Source organism: Hemiscyllium ocellatum, chromosome 51 (genome assembly GCF_020745735.1).
Source record: "Hemiscyllium ocellatum isolate sHemOce1 chromosome 51, sHemOce1.pat.X.cur, whole genome shotgun sequence".
Lineage (NCBI taxonomy): Eukaryota > Metazoa > Chordata > Chondrichthyes > Orectolobiformes > Hemiscylliidae > Hemiscyllium > Hemiscyllium ocellatum.
In genome coordinates, this window is record NC_083451.1 from 8,346,219 (window position 1) to 8,366,143 (window position 19,925).

Below are 19,925 nucleotides of genomic sequence, written 5' to 3' on the forward strand. Positions count from 1 at the left end.
TCTAGAGGAAGGACTTGAAAGCTGGGTAAGCAAGTTTGCGGATGACACAAAAGTCGGTGGAGTTGTGGATAGTGAGGAAGGAAGTGGTAGGTTACAGCGGGATATAGATAAGTTGCAGAGCTGGGCAGAAAGGTGGCAAATGGAATTCAATGTAGCTAAGTGTGAAGTCGTTCACTTTGGTAGGAGTAACAAGATGATGGATTACTGGGCTAATGGTAGGCTACTTGGTAGTGTGGATGAGCAGAGGGATCTTGGTGTCCATGTACACAGATCTCTGAAAGTTGCCACCCAGGTAAATAGTGCTGTGAGGAAGGCATATGGTGTACTGGGCTTTATTGGCAGAGGAATTGAGTTCCGGAGTCCTGAGGTCATGTTGCAACTGTATAAGACTCTGGTGAGGCCTCATCTGGAGTATTGTGTGCAGTTTTGGTCGCCATACTATAGGAAGGATGTGGAAGCTTTAGAACGAGTGCAGAGGAGGTTTACCAGGATGTTGCCTGGAATGGTAGGAAAATCTTATGAGGAAAGGCTGAGGCACTTGGGGCTGTTCTCACTGGAGAAGAGAAGGTTTAGGGGAGATCTGATAGAAGTGTATAAGATGATTAGGGGTTTAGATAGGGTAGATACTAAGAACCTTTTACCGCTAATGGAGTCAGGTGTTACTAGGGGACATAGCTTTAAATTAAGGGGTGGTAGGTATAGGACAGATGTTAGGGGTAGATTCTTCACACAGCGGGTTGTGAGTTCATGGAATGCCCTGCCTGTATCAGTGGTGAACTCTCCTTCTTTATGGTCATTTAAGCGGGCATTGGATAGGCATTTGGAAGTTATTGGGCTAGTATAGGTTAGGTAGGATTCGGTCGGCGCAACATCGAGGGTCGAAGGGCCTGTACTGCGCTGTATCCTTCTATGTTCTATGTTCTATGAGACAATCCAGCTCTCCCCTATCATATGTACACCCTCCCTTACTTACAGCTCTGATAGTGCCTCACAATGTCTCACCTCATCCACTCCCCATCTGCAATGCTGACCTCTCATATTTATTCCTGTTTATACGTCAGTCATCTATAATCTCTTCCTTTCTAAACGTGTAGCCCTGTGTCTTTGTAACGCTGGGTATCACGTTAACCAATTACAGCACATGGTGTCCCCCTTAAATCTCTAAGCATTGCAGCGATTAGACGTGTTACGTTTTCACATCTCCATCAGCAGCATATAGGTCATTGAGACTCTGAAATGCTCTGTCACCGATAAACCATTACCTCTCTCGACGGTGTTGGAGGTGATGACAGAAAGAATGAGGAGGGTGTAGGGGGGTTCGAGGAGGTTACAGAGATAGACTTGGGCTGTCAGAGGTGTGGAGGAGGTTACAAAGCGAGCGAAGGGAGGTAGGGTGTTGGAGGTGGGGTGCAGTGAATTGGGGAAGGTGACCCAGAGAGTGAGGGGATGTAGTGATTGCTGGTGGTTACAGAGATGGTGAGGGGGGGGTTGTGGGCAGAAGAAGGTTACAGGGTTAATGTGGGAGTGTAGGGGATGGGGGGAGGTAACAGAGATAGTGTCTAGTGCAGGTGTATTTTACAGAGACAGTGAGGGAGGGTAGTGGCTTGGGGAGGTTACAGCGATAGTTGCCTTATTCTGCGTCTGCAACTCTCCCTGTATCTTATAGCAATCTGCTTTCGCCACTGCCTCGCTCTCCAGAGAACATTTCATTCTCTCCAGCTCTCTCTCAGTCGCTCTCACACTCTCTGTCCCGTCAAATCCTCCTCCCTTCCATTGTCTTCCAGGCAAAACGGCGGGCCTGTCAGGGGGCAGGGCGGAATGGGACGTTATAAATCTAGGGTGAGGCTTGAGGCCTACCAATTCCTGCAAGTCCCAAAGAGAGAGAGAGAGAGAGAGAGAGAGATGCTCAGAGTGACCAGCACAGAATGGGAGACTGTAGATCGGCAGCAAAAATGGAGGCCCTACTGGGCCTTGGAGCTTGCGAAACCTCAGAGCAGCAGGCTCCAACTCAGCACCGAGTTCAGCGAGGGAGGGAATACGTGAGGGAGCAACTCTGAGGCTGACTCACGCCTGGGAGTTACTGAGGCAGCAAGGCGGGAGGATATGAAGTCAGCCCTGAGGATGGAGGCCTAGTCGCGCCTGGGGGTCACAGAGACGGTGACCCTGTGAGGGAGCAGAGAGGGGTGGGAGCTGGGGGATTACACGTCCCTGGGGGTCACAGAGACCCTGTGAGGGAGCAGAGTGGTTTAGGGTGTAGGTTTGCTCGCTGAGCTGTCGGTTTGATATCCAAGCGTTCCATTACCTGGCTGAGTAACATCATCAGTAGCGACCTCCAAGTGAAGCGAAGACGTTGTCTCCTGCTTTCTATCAGTACCTTTCTCCCGGGATAGAGCTTCCTGGGATTTGTGGTGATGTCATTTCCTGTCCGTTTTCTGAGGGGTTGATCTGACATCGAGATCTACGTGCTTGTTTGTGGCATTGTGGTTGGAGTGCCGGGAATTCTCCGGCGTGTCTTTGCTGAGCCTGTCCCAGGATAGATGTGTTGTCCCGGTCGAAATGGTGCTTTTATCATCCCTGTGTAGGGCTACGAGGGAGAGAGGGTGGTGTCTTTTTGTGTTGGTGTACCCTGGTGACTAACTTTCTTCCTGTCCGTCCTATGTCGTGTTTGTGGCAGTCCTTGCATGGAATTTTTGTAGACGACGTTGGTTTTGTCCATGGGTTGTACTGGGTCTTTTAAGTTTGTCAGTTTCTGTTTGAGAGTGTTGGTGGGTTTGTATGCTACTAGGATTCCGAGGGGGTCTTAGTAATCTGGCTGTCATTTCTGAAACTTGTTTGATGTACGGTAATTTGGTTAGGCTTTCTGGCTATGTTTCGCCTGCTTATTTGTCTTGTTCTTGAAGAATCTGCGCACTGCATTCTTTTTTTTGAGTATCAGTCCTTGAATACGTTGTCTGGGCGGTTCGCCTCTATTTTCCACAGTCCGTCTGCGCTGCGGCGGAGTTGGAATCGTGTTCTGGCACAGTTCCGTTCGCGGGCGTGGGTTGCGGGTGAGGTTGAGCAGTTGGTCAGCGTTTGACGGTTTCCTGTCTGCAGCAAGTGCCCGAGTGTGGGGTCAACTGCGATTTGAGGCTGAGAACGCCTCGCTGGAAAACGCGCAGCAGGTCAGGCAGCATCCGAAGAGCGGGAGAAGCGACGTTTCGGGCCTGAGACCCTTCTTCTCTGTTCCTTGGACGCTGCCTGACCTGCCGCGCTTTTCCATGTTTCAGCTCTGATCTCCAGCATCTGCAGTCCTCGCTTTCTCTTCTAATCTTCGTACGTTCTGTACAATGTCGAGGTCACCTCATTTTGTTAGATGAAATGGAGCCACTTGTCGAGAAATGTCTTCTCGATATTGGCATTGGGCTACGGGATGGCCTTATAAAGATTTATAAGGCCAGGCGGGACTCAAATAATGGGGGGAGGGGAGAGCAAAACGAGAGGGAAGCAACGAGAGGTGCATAGGGTGGCACGCTGGCTCAGTGATTAGCACGGCCGCCTCACAGCGCCAGGGACGAGGGATCGATTCCAACGTCCGGATGCGTCCAGTTTGTGCATTCTCACTCCGCCTGCATGGTTTTTGGCTCCAGTTTCCTCCCACAACCCAAAGCTTTTCAGGTTAAGGAGAACTGGACAGACGCGATTGCCCATTCAGATCGGAGATGTGTAGTTCAGGTGCATTACTGAAGTTGAAATACCGTTGTTAGTGAAAGAATCCGGGTAGGATACTCATCAAAGTGTCGATTTGAGTAAAAAATGAGGTCTGCAGATGCTGGAGATCACAGCTGCAAATGTGTTGCTGGTTAAAGCACAGCAGGTTAGGCAGCATCTCAGGAATAGGGAATTCGACGTTTCGGGCATAAGCCCTTCATCAGGAATGAGAGAGAGAGAGCCAAGCAGGCTAAGATAAAAGGTAGGGAGGAGGGACCTTGGGGGAGGGGCGATGGAGGTGGGATAGGTGGAAGGAGGTCAAGGTGAGGGTGATAGGCCGGAGTGGGATGGGGCGGAGAGGTCAGGAAGAAGATTGCAGGTTAGGAGGGTGGTGCTGAGTTGAGGGAACCGACTGAGACAAGGCGGGGGGAGGGGAAATGAGGAAACTGGAGAAATCTGAGTTCATCCCTTGTGGTTGGAGGGTTCCCAGGCGGAAGATGAGGCGCTCCTCCTCCAGCCGTCGTGTTGTTGTGTTCTGCTGGTGGAGGAGTCCAAGGACCTGCATGTCCTCGGTGGAGTGGGAGGGAGAGTTAAAGTGTTGAGCCACGGGGTGATTGGGTTGGTTGGTCCGGGCGTCCCAGAGGTGTTCCCTGAAGCGTTCCACAAGTAAGCGGCCCGTCTCCCCAATATAGAGGAGGCCACATCGGGTGCAGCGGATGCAATAGATGATGTGTGTGGAGGTGCAGGTGAACTTGTGGCGGATATGGAAGGATCCCTTGGGGCCTTGGAGGGAAGTGAGTGTGGAGGTGTGGGCGCAAGGCCTTGGAGGGAAGAGTGTCGATTTGGACTGGTCGGACTGAAGGACGCGTGTATGGGAACAAACTGCCAGAGGAGTTGAGAAAAGCAAGGACAATTACGAGTAAAAGACATTCGGGCAGGTGTATTGGAGAAGGACGTACAAAGGGACATAGGCTTAGCGAATGCATTCAGATTGAGAAGGCTCTTTCAGTGTTGCATGTCTCCAGTTACTGGAAGAGGGGAATACCAAGGTCAGGCGCGTTGGAGGGGCCGAAACAAGTTGCAGACATAGGGACAGTAGTCGAGATTGGAGTACCGAGTTAAAAAAATCACACAACACCAGGTTATAGTCCAACAGGTTTAATTGGAAGCACTAGCTCTCGGTGCGACGCTCCTTCATCAGGTGATAGTGGAGGGCTCGATCGTAACACAGAATTTATCGCAAGAATTTACCGTATCACGGAAATTATACATTAAAAAAAATGTTTTGTGTTTACACATGAAAGAAGTGAAGCTATCACTGTATTCGAGCAGATAAAAGGCTTAACAGACAATCAATTTTTCAATGTTTCAAGTTGGGTTAGCTGTTAACAATGGGGATAGCGAGACGATATGTTGACGGTGTTAGCCCCCCCCCCTCCGTGTTCTCTGTTTCTGCCATGATGTTTGGATTGATTCTAATCTAAAAAGGGAGATGACAAAGTTTTACGTTAATTCAGGCAGTTTTTGAGCTCAGGGTTCCACATGAATGCATGCAGTGTTTGAGCAAACTGCAATGTAACTCTGCAAGTACAAATTCACCCCACAAGATATATGTGTGCATGTGGGTCTTTGTCTGTCTGTGTGTGTCTGTCTGGGGTGGGGGTTGTGAGTGTGAGAAAGTGTGTGTGTGTGTGTGTGTGTGTGTGTGTGTGTGTGTGTGTGTGTGTGTGTGTGTAGTGAGAGAGAGTGTGTGTGTGTGAGAGAGAGTGTGTGTGTGTGTGTGTGTGTGTGTGGGGAGTGAGTGTGAGTGAGTGAGTGTGTGTGTGTGTGTGTGTGTGTGAGTGTGTGTGTGTGTGTGTGTGTGTGTGAGGGGGTGGGGAGCGTGCGGAGACGGGTTGTGGTGACGTTGGTACCATTCCCCGCCCAGCCAGCCTGCTGTGGGACATTGAGACGGGTCAGGAGATGGACAGCTACATGGGGCACAGTGGGGACGTGTGTGTGTGTGTGTGTGTGTGTGTGTAAGAGAGAGAGTGTGTGTGTGTGTGGTGAGTGCAGAGTGTCTTAAGTCTGTGAGGGGGTGCATGTGTGAGTGGGGGAGTGTGTGTGTCTGTAAGGGTGTGTGTAGGCGTCTGTGTGTATCTGTGTGTGTGTGTGTGTGTGTGTGTGTGAGTGTGTGTGTGGTGAGTGCAGAGTGTCTTAAAGTCTGTGAGGGGGTGCATGTGTGAGTGGGGGAGTGTGTGTGTCTGTAAGGGTGTGTGTAGGCGTCTGTGTGTATCTGTGTCCATATGTACGTGAGAGTGTGTTTGTGTGTGTGTGTGTGTGTGTGTGGTGCAATGGTGGTCACCTGTAGTGTGACATGACCCCAAGGTCCCGACTGAAGCCCTCCCTATGGGCACCGAACTCAGCTCCCAGCCTCTGCTTGGCCACCTTCCTCTGCTGCCTGTCCCGAAGTCCCCCTTGGAGGATGGTCACCCGAATGCCGACTGTCCTGGAGTAACTTTCAAGTATGTGGAGTGATTGGAGAGGGAGAAGGGCAACAGAGGGGTTGGAACTGTTCTTGGAGTTTGAACGATTGAAGACAGCAGCCCGCAGGACATGCCATGGGTATTGTGTTGGAGAGAGAGAAGAGAATAGAAAGATCCCGGGCAGCATTACCATTCCCCTGTGGAAGGCCTGTTCCTCACGAAGGCGGGATAGGACTGGAGTGATAAATGTGAAGTCCCTGCGCTGACTTAGTAGAACATAAGTCCACGTGGAGTGTAGGATGAACCTGGGGTGTGTCTGCACTGTGTTCCCCCTCCAACACTGAATGTCTTATTAGCTGGTGTTTTGGAGCCCTCCATTCGCTCTCTGTTCTGTGACACTCTGCAGGATTTATTAAAGACCCCTGATCTCCGTCTCCTTCAACGTCTCGCTGACCAACCCTCTGCAATAAGGTGCTGGACAGGACACCCAGCAGTTGAGAAGTCTACTGTGTCAGGAATTTCTTGAGGAGCAACACAGGCGGCACAGAAATAGGCAGCGTCCGAAATGAGAGCCAGGGGGGCAGAATGACATTGACTCCCGCAGTGATTCCCTCCCTGCCCTGCGTCCTCTGGAGTGGACGACGCTGTTGGATGTGGATCTGAAGCAGATTCTTAGAGCGACAATAATTAGATCCACACAGCGAGGGACGTCAATGGAGAGAGAGAGAGAGAGAGAGACGGAATGATATCGCGAGAGCGCAGGACGACTTCAGAATCAAACAATTGTATGGGAGCAAGCGTTTTGATTCATTGCGCCGCAGTGCTCAGGGATGGGGTATCCTGGAAGCGGGCAAAATGAGGGCCTCGCTGTATTCCCGTATTTATCCAGAATCGCAGCTGATGTTCGGATCCAACCTCCGAAATTGTTCGAATTCGAATTCAGTGCAAGACGGGGTCAACAACCCGCAAATATGAATCAAACGATTGCCGATGTTAAGGAATTTCGATCGAACGTATTTATCTCTTCAGTAAAGTACATCTGCCATTCTCCCCTGGTCGTTGTGTGACTCCACACTCGGAGCGACGCGGGTTGTGGCTCAGCGACTCTCTGAGTTGGCCGGGAAAGCTTCTCAGTTCAAGGGCAGTTCCTGGCTAGGAAATAGACACCGGCAAGTGAGACACAGCCACATCCCACGGGTGCATGGAAAAATCTCATTACAATGGGCTCCGATGGAATCCTACTGAGACCAGTCTCCTGGCCAGTTATACCAGTAGGATGATGGCTAGGGCTTGAAACTGAGGAGACGGGGACAGGGTTCAGGCGAAAGGGGCTTTCCAACTCTGGGAGAAACCTGTCCGTCGGTGAAAATTTTGTGACTGGAAATTATGGGTGAAATGTCCGTCTATTTGGGAATGGACAATGTGTACACAAGGGACTTGGGACACAGAGATAAAAGAGATTTAGCCATCAGAGAAACACAGGGTGGAATATCTTGTGGAATCTCGTGCGGCATGGGAAATTGGGATGGGAAACCCGGGAGAGTCCTAGATAACCAAAAAGGAAACATTGGGCATCAGATCATGAAGTTGAATCAGCCACAACGCAGATCCTGCGTCCTACAAGCCAAAAACACAAGCAGAACATCATTTTTATGTTGTTAACAGCGTTTCGATGCTCAATAAAAGGAATTTATTGGAATTTGCAACAAAGCCATTGCGATATTGTTGACTGGCTGCAATCTTCATATAATCTGGCAAGATTAGGACATTGGGAGGGGACGTAACTGTTTCCGATCGACAGTCGTGCGGCGAGGCTGAGTGGACGAGTCACCTCACTCTGAGAGGTCCTCCGCTAAACGGTGATAGAAGTGGAAGTTCAGCGAATCGTCAAGTTTGAGTCGGATCGCGGAACGGGTGAACTGCAACTACAAATAGTTGGGAGGTAAATAGGTGGACGGGCCTGAAATGAGATGTGGACAGTGGGAATTCTGGAAATCACTCACCAAAATTGAATGAGCAGAGCCTCATCAGGAATTTCCCACTGGTCTCTCGCTCAGGACAAAATGGATTTTATTAGATGTCGAAACAGAGAAGATCACCAAGAAGAAAAAAAAACTAACAGTTCTGAGGTGAGAGAGTGTTTTAAGCGTAAGGCGATTGCAGGCAGTGGGAAGGGAAATCATTTTTGGGGCATTAATGAGATGATAGGGACAGGGTGTACAGGGAGTGGCCAGGGCATGAGCGATGTTACAAACCCCCCGTCCAAACTGCAGCAGCGTGGAGGTGTGTTTGCAGAGGAAGAAAGGAAAAGCATTCTTTGCCCCCACTGCCCAATGCCCAGTGGGCCGCGCAGAGTCAGCCATGTTGGTTTGGGGCTGGAGCCCAAGGCCGCCTGGTAAGAATGTCAGATGGTGAGGTCTGCAGATGCTGGAGACCAGAGCTGGAAATGTGTGGCTGGAAAAGCGCAGCAGGCCAGGCAGCATCCGAGGAGATTCGACGTTTCGGGCCAGAGCCCTTCATCAGGAATGAGGAGGGTGGGCCCAGCAGGCTAAGATAAAAGGTAGGGAGGAGGAGGGACTTGGGGGAGGGGCGATAGGTGGACGGAGGCCAAGGTGAGGGTGATAGGCCGGAGTGGGGTGGGGGGCGGAGAGGTCAGGAAGAGGATTGCAGGTTAGGAGGGCGGTGCTGAGTTCGAGGGTTGGGACTGAGACAAGGTGGGGGGGGAGTGGAAGATGAGAAAACTGGAGAAATCCGAGTTCGTCCCTTGTGGTTGGAGGGTTCCCAGGCGGAAGATGAGGCGCTCTTCCTCCAACCGTCGTGTTGTTATGGTCTGGCGATGGAGGAGTCCAAGGACCTGCATGTCCTTGGTGGAGTGGGAGGGGGAAGTTGAAGTGTTGAGCCACGGGTTGGTCGGTCCGGGCGTCCCGGAGGTGTTCCCTGAAGCGTTCCGCAAGTAGGCGGCCCGTCTCCCCAATGTAGAGGAGGCCGCATCGGGTGCAGCGGATGCAATAGATGATGTGTGTGGAGGTGCAGGTGAATTTGTGGCGGATATGGAAGGATCCCTTGGGGCCTTGGAGGGAAGTGAGGGAGGAGGTGTGGGCGCAAGTTTTGCATTTCCTGCGGTTGCAGGGGAAGGTGCCGGGAGTGGAGGTTGGGTTGGTGGGGGGTGTGTGGACCTGAGGAGGGAGTCACGGAGGGAGTGGTCTTTCGCCTGAACCCTGTCCCTGTCTTCTCTAAAGGACGTAAATGCGCCAGATGAGTTCTTCCTACGTATCAACGTCTTGTCCTACATGACCTCCTCACTCCTACCCTCAGAGTTCTGACCAATGAAGGCAGATTTGACCAAACGCTTCGTCCAACTGCCCCGTTTATCTGAAACACCACTCCGAAAGGAATGTGTACCTGCGTCCTCGGGCCTCTGCTTGACCGGAGGAGAAAGCGAGGCCTGCAGATGCTGGAGATCCGAGCTGAAAAATGTGTGGCTGGAAAAGCGCAGCAGGTCAGGCAGCATCCAGGGAGCAGGAGATTCGACGTTTCGGGCAGCAGCCCTTCGTCAGGAATGTTTGACCACCGTACACAGAACATGAACTGTGCAAATTCACCCCTGGTGCGTTTTGTCAAAATGTGACACCTCGCATTTATCAAAGAAAACACCATCTGCTGTTCCCTAACCCATTATTCCAGCAGAAATGTTCATCCCATTGTATCGTGGATAACCGACTTCGCCGTCCATGATACCACCAACTTTAGTGTCATCGACAAACCTACTTACCATGAAAGGAACATTGTCATCCAAATCATTTGTCCAAATGACAAATAACAGTGGACCCACTGCACTTCTGTCACCAGCTTGCAGTCAGGATATCAAAATGTCTCCAATCAATATCTGTCTCCTACCCTCAAGCCAATTTTGTATTCAGTTGACTAGCTCCCCCTGAATCCCACCCCCTTTGATACTGAACTCATTTATTACCTGGTCCAGCGCATGGAACATTCCCAAATGCCTTTCTGAAATTCGTGGGGACAACATTGACCCCCCCACCCCCCTCGGCCCTTTCACTGATCTCTTGGCCACCTCTTCGAATGATCTGCCAGGTTTGCGAGGCATGAGTTTCCACTCAAAAAGCCGCACGGACTCTCTCCAATCATCCAAAGCTGCTTTCTGTCAGAATTTCTTCCAACAACTTACACATCACTGGCACTGCACTGTTCCTGTCGTTTCCCCTGCAACTCTTCAGTAACAGTCTTCCAACGCCTCACCACTGTGATTGGAAACACAAATAATTCTTTTCGGGGCCCTAGTTTCCCACAATATACTGGGATTCACCTGATGAGCTCCTGAGGTTCGGCCTACCTTCATTTGATTTAAGATTCCAGCTCATTCCCTTCCCTATCGTGGATTCTTTAGTTTCCCAAGTTACCAAGCTTCTGTGTATTTGTCCACAGTGAATTCTGACGGGAGATATTTGCTTCATATCTCCCCCATTCCTATGATCCCACACACAGACAATCTTTAAGACGACCTATTCTCTTCCGAGTTACTCTTTAGCTCCAATTAAAACTTGTCCAAACACTGCTGAATGTTCAAATATTCAAATATCCAGCACATTTCCGAATTACTGTCAAGTGAACACCGCTTGGTTTCAGACTGACAGAACAAAGGATTTTGTCAGGTTAACACCGTTTGGTTTATGACTGACAGAACAAAGAATTTTGTCAGGTTAACACCGCTTGGTTTCAGACTGACAGAACAAAGGGTTTTGTCAGGTTAACACCGCTTGGTTTCAGACTGACAGAACAAAGAATTTTGTCAGGTTAACACCCTTTGGTTTCAGACTGACAGAACAAAGGATTTTGTCAGGTTAACACCGCTTGGTTTCTGACTGACAGAATTCAGGATTTTGTCAGGTTAACACCGCTTGGTTTCAGACTGACAGAATTCAGGATTTTGTCAGGTTAACACCGCTCGGTTTCTGACTGACAGAACAAAGGGTTTTGTCAGGTTAACACCGCTTGGTTTCAGACTGACAGAATTCAGGATTTTGTCAGGTTAACACCGCTTGGTTTCAGACTGACAGAATTCAGGATTTTGTCAGGTTAACACCACTTGGTTTCTGACTGACAGAACAAAGGGTTTGTCAGGTTAACACCGCTTGGTTTCTGACTGACAGAACAAAGGATTTTGTCAGGTTAACACCGCTTGGTTTCAGACTGACAGAACAAAGAATTTACGCATCGATCTGAAAGCACATGTTGCTGACAGCATCAGCAGTTAAGAGAACAGGCAAATCAAATGCTAGCATTTATTACTAAGGGAATAGAGTTTAAAAATAGAGAGGTATTGCTGCTACTAAGCAAGGCAGGTGTAGGACCACACCTAGAATATTATGAACAGTATGAATGCCTGAAGGAGAGATAAGGTTCCCCCATTGAATCGCCATGACTAACCCTTTGCAACATTTACTGATGCATTGCCCGTGTGCCCCCGTGTCCTACAATTCTCAGAGTTATTGCTATCCTGCATCAGGCCCCCCCATTTACTGATGTCCGCCACTGAACGCTGCCCTACAGTCGTCATACTGACTGATGCCCTCACCCAGTTTCGGGGCTCCCTCCTGTCATTCTCCCATCCTGAATTGTCCGGCGCCAATTCTCCCAGTTGGTGTTCCATGGAAGCAAACCTCCCATTGACTGTTTTACTGCACCAACTCTCCCATTATCTCTCTCTCCCTCTTTCTCTCTTTCTGTCTATTTCTCTCTTTCTCACTCTCTCTCTCTCTTTCCTTCTCTCTTTTTTCTCTTTCCTCTCTCCTTTTCTCTTTCTCTTTTTTCCCTCTCTTTTCCTCTCCCTCTCTCTTTCACTTTTTCTCTGTCTTTCCTTCTCTGTCTTTCTCTCTCTCTCTCCTTCTCTTTCCCTCTCTCTTTTTATCTTTCTCTTTCTTCACCTCTTGTTCCGCGCTCTATCTTTCTCTCTTCCCACACTCTCCCTCTCCCTTTCTCACTCTTTCCCTATCTCTGTCTTTCTCTCTCTTTGACTGTTTCCCTCTCTTGCCCTCTCATTCTCTCTCTTTCCCTCTCTGTGTCTTTCTCTCTGCTTCTCTTCCTACCCCTCTCTCCATCTCTATTGTCTCTCTTTCACATTCTTTCCCTCTCTCTGTATTTCTCTCTCTTCCTGCCTTTTACTCTACCTATGTCTCTCTCTTTTCCTCTCTCTTCCTCTGTCCCTCTCTCTCTTTTTCTCTTTCTCCCTCTCTTTCGCACTCGTCCCCTCTCCTTCTCTCTTTTTCTCACTATCTCTCTCTATCGCTGTGCCTCTATATGTCTTTTTCTCTCTCTTTCGTTCTTTCCCTTTATATCTCTCTCTCTTTCTCTTACTCTCTCTTTCCCTCTCTTTCCTCTCTTTCCCTCTCTCTCTTTCTCTTCCTCTCTCTCTCTTTCTGTCTCTTTCCAACCTGTTCCCTCTCGTTCACCCTCGTTCCCTCCCTCTCTCTCTCGTTCTCTCTCTCTCTCTCTCTTTCTCTCAATTTCGCTCTCTTTCTCTCTCCTTCACCTCGTTTTCCCTCCCTCTGTCTTTCTCTCGGTCTCTCTTTCTCTCACTCTGTCTCTAGAAGAATCGAGGGGCATAGAATTAGAGGTTGGCACCCCTACATGGCAGAAATGTGCTAGGCATCAGCAGATAGAGTACGGTTGGCTAAATGGGTATGAATAAATAGGGCACCAGTAAATGGGAGCTCGTGTGCATGACTCACCTTCAGAAATGATAAGGTGGTTCGGGTTTGTGGCTATGTTTTGTCTGCTTGCTGTGGTTTGTTCTTGAGGAATCTGTGCACTGTATTTTTTTTTGGAGTATCCGTTCTTGAATACGTTGTACAGGTGGTTCGCCTCTGTTTTCCGAAGTTCGTCTGTGCTGCAGTGTGTGGCGGCTGGTTGGAATCGTGTTCTGGTACAGCTTTGTTTGTGTGTGTTGGGATGGTTGCTGGGGTGGTTAAGTATTTGGTCAGTGTTTGTCTGTACACGCAGGTCCGTTCTTTTGACTGTGACGTCCAGGACTGCGAGTGTGTTGTGCGTTTCTTCCTCCTTGGTGAACTTTATGCCTGGGAGGGTGTTGTTGATGACGTTAAATGTCTCTTCTATCTTGTTTCGTTTTGTGATGACATATGCCTTATCACGTATCAAAGATGCTTCAGAAATGACAGCCAGATTACTGAGACCCCTCGGAATCCTAGGAACACACGAACCCTCCAACACTCGCAAACAAAAACTAACAAACTTAAAAGACCCAGTACAACCCATGGACAAAACCAACGTCGTCTACAAAATTCCATGCAAGGACTGTCACAAACACTACATAGGACAGACAGGAATAAGTTAGTCACACGAACACCAAAAGACACCACCCTCTCTCCCTCGTAGCCCTACACACGGATGATAAAAGCACCATTTCGACCGGGACAACACATCTATCCTGGGACAGGCTAAGCAAAGACACGCCAGAGAATTCCCGGCACTCCAACCACAACGCCACAAACAAACACGTAGATCTAGATGCCATCGATCAACGCTTCAGAAAACGGACAGGACGTGACATCACCACCAACCCCGGGAGAAAGCAAGAGACAACTGTCTTCGCTTCACTTGCAGGTCGCCACTGACGATGACACCCAGCCAGGTCAGGAAACGTCAAACCGACACTCTAAGACGTGTCTCGGAGAAAATGGGAGATTTTGGAGGCCAGAGGGTGCTCAGTTGTGAGAGAACGGGAGAGTGAGCACAAAATGGGGGGAAACAAAATGGGCCAGGGGAGCGCTAAATGGGAAAACTGGTGAGGTTTCGGACTCAAAGGGGCAGTTTTCAGGTCGCACGGAATGGAAGGATTGGTGCAGCGTAACTCTCAATGCACTAGTTGACGCTGTGTAGCTTAAAACGAGAGAAATGGGGAGTACAGCATTAAAAGGAACAATTGGCGCAGTGAGAGGTGAAAGGGGAGAATTCGAGCAGTATAGCACTAATAGGAAGAATCGTGGTACTGTAACACTTATTGAGATTAGATTAGATTACGTAGAAACAGGCCCTTCGGCCCAGCAAGTCCACACCGACCCGCCACCCACCCATACCCCAACGTTTACCCCTTACCGAACACTACGGGCAATTTAGCACGGCCAATTCCCCTGACCCGCACAGCACTGGACTGCGGGGGGAATCCCACGCAGACACGGGGAGAACGTGCAAACTCCACGCAGTCAGTCACCTGAGGCGGGAATCGAACCCGGATCCCCTGGCGCTGTGCTAAACCACTGGGCCACCGTGCCGTCAGAGAGAGAATTGGAGCAGGACAGAACTCAAATGGAAGAATTGGGACAGTGTGGCCGAAAATGGGAGAATTGGGGAAGGAAATGGGAGAATGAGGGCATTAGAGCAGCCACACGGGGAACTGGTGCAGTTTTGCAGGACATGGGGTGGTAGAATGCGGTACGGGAGAATTAGCGGAGGGCACTCCGAAATGGGAGAATGTGGACAAGGCACTCCATCAGTTCCCGAACAATTCCACAACTCTGTGACCAGCCACTTCCTCCAAACTGAACCACAGGCCCTCACAATTAGAGCCTGACCAGCAGTGGGTCAGTCCTGAGACAGTACATCACCGTCAGTGGGTCAGTCCTGAGGGAGAACATCACCGTCAGTGGGTCAGTCCTGAGGGAGAACATCACCGTCAGTGGGTCAGTCCTGAGGGAGTACATCACCGTCAGTGGGTCAGTCCTGAGACAGTACATCACCGTCAGTGGGTCAGTCCCTGAGACAGTACATCTCCGTCAGTGGGTCAGTCCTGAGGGAGTACATCACCGTCAGTGGGTCAGTCCTGAGACAGTACATCACCATCAGTGGGTCAGTACTGAGGGAGTACATCACCGTCAGTGGGTCAGTCCTGAGACAGTACATCACCGTCAGTGGGTCAGTCCTGAGGGAGTACATCACCGTCAGTGGGTCAGTCCTGAGGGAGTACATCACCGTCAGTGGGTCAGTCCTGAGGGAGTATATCACCGTCAGTGGGTCAGTCCTGAGGGAGTACATCACCGTCAGTGGGTCAGTCCTGAGACAGTACATCACCGTCAGTGGGTCAGTCCTGAGGGAGTACATCACCGTCAGTGGGTCAGTCCTGAGACAGTACATCACCGTCAGTGGGTCAGTCCTGAGACAGTACATCACCGTCAGTGAGTCAGTCCTGAGGGAGTACATCACCGTCAGTGGGTCAGTCCTGAGGGAGTACATCACCGTCAGTGGGTCAGTCCTGAGGGATTACATCACCGTCAGTGGGTCAGTCCTGAGGGAGTACATCACCGTCAGTGGGTCAGTCCTGAGGGAGTCCATCTCCGTCAGTGGGTCAGTCCTGAGGGAGTACATCACCGTCAGTGGGTCAGTCCCTGAGACAGTACATCACCGTCAGTAGGTCAGTCCTGAGGGAGTACATCACTGTCAGTGGGTCAGTCCTGAGACAATTCATCACCGTCAGTGGGTCAGTCCCTGAGACAGTACATCACCGTCAGTGGGTCAGTCCTGAGACAGTACATCACCGTCAGTGGGTCAGTCCTCAGGGAGTACATCACCGTCAGTGGGTCAGTCCTGAGACAGTACATCACCGTCAGTGGGTCAGTCCTGAGGGAGTACATCACCATCAGTGGGTCAGTCCAGAGGGAGTACATCTCCGTCAGTGGGTCAGTCCTGAGGGATTACATCACCGTCAGTGGGTCAGTCCTGAGGGAGTACATCACCGTCAGTGGGTCAGTCCTGAGGGAGTACATCACCGTCAGTGGGTCAGTCCTGAGGGAGTACATCACCGTCAGTGGGTCAGTCCCTGAGACAGTACATCACCGTCAGTAGGTCAGTCCTGAGGGAGTACATCACTGTCAGTGGGTCAGTCCTGAGACAATTCATCACCGTCAGTGGGTCAGTCCCTGAGACAGTACATCACCGTCAGTGGGTCAGTCCTGAGACAGTACATCACCGTCAGTGGGTCAGTCCTCAGGGAGTACATCACCGTCAGTGGGTCAGTCCTGAGACAGTACATCACCGTCAGTGGGTCAGTCCTGAGGGAGTACATCACCATCAGTGGGTCAGTCCAGAGGGAGTACATCTCCGTCAGTGGGTCAGTCCTGAGGGAATACATCACCGTCAGTGGGTCAGTCCGGAGGCAGTACATCGGCGTCTGTGGGTCAGTCCGGAGGGAGTACATCACCGTCAGTGGGTCAGTCCTGAGACAGTACACACCGTCAGTGTGTCAGTCCTGAGGGAGTACATCACCGTCAGTGGGTCAGTCCTGAGGGAGTACATCACCATCAGTGGGTCAGTCCAGAGGGAGTACATCTCCGTCAGTGGGTCAGTCCTGAGGGAATACATCACCGTCAGTGGGTCAGTCCGGAGGCAGTACATCACCGTCAGTGGGTCAGTCCTGAGACAGCACATCACCGTCAGTAGGTCAGTCCTGAGACAGCACATCACCGTCAGTGGGTCAGTCCTGAGGGAGTACATCACCGTCAGTGGGTCAGTCCTGAGACAGTACATCACCGTCAGTGGGTCAGTCCTGAGGGAGTACATCACCGTCAATGGGTCAGTCCTGAGACAGTCCATCACCGTCAGTGGGACAGTCTTGTGGGAGTATATCACCATCAGTTGGTCAGTCCTGAGGGAGTACATCACCGTCAGTGGGTCAGTCCAGAGGGAGTACATCACCGTCAGTGGGTCTGTCCTGAGGAAGAAGATCACCGTCAGTGGGTCAGTCCTGAGGGAGTACATCACCGTCAGTGGGTCAGTCCGGAGACAGTACATCACCGACAGTGGGTCAGTCCTGAGGGAGTACATCACCGTCAGTGGGTCAGTCCTGTGGGAGTACATCACCGTCAGTGGGTCAGTCCTGAGGGAGTACATCACCGTCAGTGGGTCAGTCCTGAGACAGGACATCACCGTCAGTGGGTCAGTCCTGAGACAGTACATCACTGTCAGTGGGTCAGTCCTGAGACAGTAAATCACCGTCAGTGGGTCAGTCCTGAGGGAGTGCATCACCGTCAGTGGTTCAGTCCTGAGAAGGTACATCACCGTCAGTGGGTCAGTCCAGAGGGAGTACATCACCGTCAGTGGGTAAGTCCTGAGGGAGTGCGTCACCATCAGTGGGTTAGTCCTGAGACAGTACATCACCGTCTGTGGGTCAGTCCTGAGACAGCACATCACTGTCTGTGTGTCAGTCCTGAGACAGTACAACGCCGTCAGTGGGTCAGTCCTGAGGGAATACATCACCGTCAATGGGTCAGTCCTGTGGGAGTATATCACCGTCAGTTGGTCAGTCCTGAGGGAGTACATCACCGTCAGTGGGTCAGTCCTGAGGGAGTACATCACCGTCAATGGGTCAGTCCTGTGGGAGTATATCACCATCAGTTGGTCAGTCCAGAGACAGTACATCACCGTCAGTGGGTCAGTCCTGAGGGAGTACATCACTGTCAGTGGGTCAGTCCTGTGGGAGTACATCACCGTCAGTGAGTCAGTCCTGAGGGAGTACATCACCGTCAGTGGGTCAGTCCCTGAGACAGTACATCACCGTCAGTGGGTCAGTCCTGAGGGAGTACATCACCGTCAGTGGGTCAGTCCTGAGAGAGTACATCACCGTCTGTGGGTCAGTGCTGAGGGAGTACATCACCGTCAATGGGTCAGTCCTGTGGGAGTATATCACCATCAGTTGGTCAGTCCTGAGACAGTACATCACCGTCAGTGGGTCAGTCCTGAGGGAGTACATCTCCGTCAGTGGGTCAGTCCTGAGGGAATACATCACCGTCAGTGGGTCAGTCCGGAGGCAGTACATCGCCGTCTGTGGGTCAGTCCTGAGGGAGTACATCACCGTCAGTGGGTCAGTCCTGAGACAGTACACACCGTCAGTGTGTCAGTCCTGAGGGAGTACATCACCGTCAGTGGGTCAGTCCTGAGACAGTACATCACCGTCAGTGGGTCAGTCCTGAGGGAGTACATCACCGTCAATGGGTCAGTCCTGAGACAGTCCATCACCGTCAGTGGGACAGTCCTGTGGGAGTATATCACCATCAGTTGGTCAGTCCTGAGGGAGTACATCACCGTCAGTGGGTCAGTCCTGAGGGAGTACATCACCGTCAGTGGGTCTGTCCTGAGGAAGAAGATCACCGTCAGTGGGTCAGTCCTGAGGGAGTACATCACCGTCAGTGGGTCAGTCCGGAGACAGTACATCACCGACAGTGGGTCAGTCCTGAGGGAGTACATCACCGTCAGTGGGTCAGTCCTGAGGGAATACATCACCGTCAGTGGGTCAGTCCTGAGGGAGTACATCACCGTCAGTGGGTCAGTCCTGAGGGAGTACATCACCGTCACTGGTCAGTCCTGAGACAGTACATCACCGACAGTGGGTCAGTCCTGAGACAGTACATCACCGTCAGTGGGTCAGTCCTGAGGGAGTGCATCACCGTCAGTTGGTCAATCCTGAGGGAGTACATCACCGTCAGTGGCTCAGTCCTGAGGGAGTACATCACCGTCAGTGGGTCAGTTATGAGGGAGTACATCACCGTCAGTGGGTCAGTCCTGAGGGAGTACATCACCGTCAGTGGGTCAGTCCTGAGGGAATACATCACCGTCAGTGGGTCAGTCCTGAGACAGTACATCACCGTCAGTGGGTCAGTCCTGAGGGATTACATCACCGTCAGTGGGTCAGTCCTGAGACAGTACATCACCGTCAGTGGGTCAGTCCGGAGAAAGTACATCACCGTCAGTGGGTCAGTCCTGAGGGAGTACATCACCGTCAGTGGGTCAGTCCTGAGGGAGTACATCACCGTCAGTGGGTCAGTCCTGAGACAGTACATCACCGTCAGTGGGTCAGTCCAGAGGGAATACATCACCGTCAGTGGGTCAGTCCTGAGGGAGTACATCACCGTCAGTGGGTCAGTCCTGAGGGAGTACATCACAGTCAGTGGGTCAGTCCTGAGACAGTACATCACCGTCAGTGGGTCAGTCCTGAGGGAGTACATCACCGTCAGTGGGTCAGTCCTGAGGGAGTACATAACCGTCCGTGGGTCAGTCCTGAGGGAGTACATTACCGTCAGTGTGTCAGTCCTGAGGGAGTACATCACCGTCAGTTGTCAGTCCTGAGGGAGTACATCACCGTCAGTGGGTCAGTCCTGAGGGAGTACATCACCGTCAGTGGATCAGTCCTGAGGGAGTACATCACCGTCAGTGGGTCAGTCCTGAGAGAGTACATCACCGTCAGTGGGTCAGTCCTGAGGGAGTACATCACCGTCAGTGGGTCAGTCCTGAGAGAGTACATCACCGTCAGTGGGTCAGTCCTGAGGGAGTACATCACCGTCAGTGGGTCAGTCCTGAGGGAGTACATCAACGTCAGTGGGTCAGTCCTGAGACAGTACATCACCGTCAGTGGGTCAGTCCTGAGGGAGTACATCACCGTCAGTGGGTCAGTCCTGAGAGAGTACATCACCGGCAGTGGGTCAGTCCTGAGGGAGTACATCACCGTCAGTGGGTCAGTCCTGAGGGAGTACATCACCGTCAGTGGGTCAGTCCTGAGACAGTACATCACCGTCAGCGGGTCTGTCCTGAGGGAGTACATCACCGTCAGTGGGTCAGTCCTGAGACAGTACATCACCGTCAATGGGTCAGTCCTGTGGGAGTATATCACCATCAGTTGGTCAGTCCTGAGGGAGTAGATCACCGTCTGTGGGTCAGTCCGAAGTGAGCACATCACCGTCAGTGGGTCAG